Here is a 2,168-nt window from a genome sequence, read left to right as displayed (position 1 = left end):
GTGAACTAAAGTAAGTCATAGAGAGTATGTTGCAGTAAATTCATTGTGAACTAAAAGTAAGTCATACATAGTATGTTGCAGTAAATTCAGTGTCAACTAAAAGTAAGTCATACAGAGTATGTTGCAGTAAATTAACTGTGAACTAAAAGTAAGTCATAGAGAGTATGTTGCAGTAAATTCAGTGTCAACTAAAAGTAAGTCATACAGAGTAAGTTGCAGTAAATTAACTGCCATAAATCCAAATGAATAATAATCAAAAGTAAAATTGCAACTTTTATGTGGATTTTATATATATATATATAATGTTCAACGCTTAAAAATTTATCTACAGCAGTTCTGAAATTGATCAGTATTAAACATTATACTCAAAGTCCTGAAATGGATCAGTATTTAACATTATACTCAAAGTCCTATTGGGTAAAATAATCAAAAATACTGTTAGAAATCTTAATTAATATGAACTACAAGCAACAAAGCCTCCTAGTGGTTCAATACATTTTTTCCCAAGTTTTCTTCTTTTCTACACAAAGATGTAAACACTGTTCAACCAACATCCAGCTACGACAAGCGAAACCTCTACAGGTTTAATTGTTTTCCCCTATACTGTCTCTTTTGTATTATACTTTGATAAATCACAGAGTTAGATGGTCAAATACATTGTTCTCAGTCTGAGAATTCAAAATTATTCATAAAATAGTACAGTTACACTCAAGAAAGTTGCAAACATTTGAGTTTGGATTTCAGCCTTATGATTTAAATAAGATCAAGTCTTCACCTGCATGATTATGCAAATATTTGTAGGTCTACAGTTCATACAGCAATGTAGTAATTTTGACTTGTTTGTTTTTTTCATGAACAAAATCAAAAACATTTCATTGTGTTCCTCTTTTATTAACATAGAACTTTTACTTAAAAGTTTGGATAAAATTGGTTTTAACATTTGATTCTTATTAATAGTAATTTCACTTTAGCAAGTTCCTACACTTAAACACAAATATGTTTGTAATTGTAGCTAAATGAAATCATTCATTCTTAGCATTAGTCTAAATCTAAAAACATAGGTAAGTGCCAAATTTACAATACATTTGGCATCTTCTTCTTGAGTTATTACTCCCCACAGAATAACTTAAACTAATAAAGATAAAAAGCATCTTAAAGTGTAAGAACAGCTTCCTATAAAAAATTAAGTTAATCATATATTCCCTGCCAATTTTTTAAAGCTATGTAATAAAGTGACTCTGTTATTTGATCTTCGACATCACGTTTGTTATACACGAAGTATAATGAAACACATCCAGAAAATAGATATAATTCAGGTGTTAGTTTACATTGAAGGATCTAACATACACCACAAATAATGAATATTAAAACAATGTTAATAGCTAAAACAGGAAATGGGAATTTGAGGTGGAAATCTGACCAAAGTAAAACTTTTTATAACTAATTAATCAAAATACAGGTAAAGTTGGGTGATTAGAGGTATTTGCTAATTGATTATTAATATTCCTCCAACCATGGTATATACAAACAAACAAAAAAAAAGTTGGCACAGGTGCTGCCTTCCCTCTAGTCAGAAGTTCATAAATAGTGACAGCAGCATTAACCCCCTGTGCTTAACCACCTAAGATGAACAAACTAGAAACAAAGTAGAAAAAAAAAACAGTTCGAAGTCTAAACTCGGAAGAGTACGGATAGCCCACTATGTAGCTTTGAGCTTAACAACGAAAAACATAATAGCAAAATTTTGATCATTTGGATAGTTGGAATAATCAAAAATAGTAATAATCAGGTATAATAATTGATTTGTTTATTATTTTTGTGATAATAAATTTAATACTATATGAAGGTTGGAATTTTCAAAAACAGTAATATTTGGAAACACTAATTTTTAAAATTTTTTGACACTAATCAATATGATTGCTGCTGATAGGTTATTGACTTAACTGTCCAGCTCTATTTACATGTATGTTGTACTTATATTTGGTTATTGATTTAATTGTCCAGCTCTATCTACATGTATATTGTATGTTTATTTGGTTATTGATTTAATTGTCCAGCTCTATCTACATGTATATTGTACGTTTATTTGGTTATTGATTTAATTGTCCAGCTCTATCTACATGTATATTGTACGTTTATTTGGTTATTGATTTAATTGTCTAGCTCTA

Source organism: Limulus polyphemus, unplaced genomic scaffold (assembly GCF_000517525.1).
Source record: "Limulus polyphemus unplaced genomic scaffold, Limulus_polyphemus-2.1.2 Scaffold8882, whole genome shotgun sequence".
NCBI lineage: Eukaryota > Metazoa > Arthropoda > Merostomata > Xiphosura > Limulidae > Limulus > Limulus polyphemus.
The sequence above is the reverse complement of the archived record's forward strand: the minus strand, read 5'-3'. Positions refer to the sequence as shown.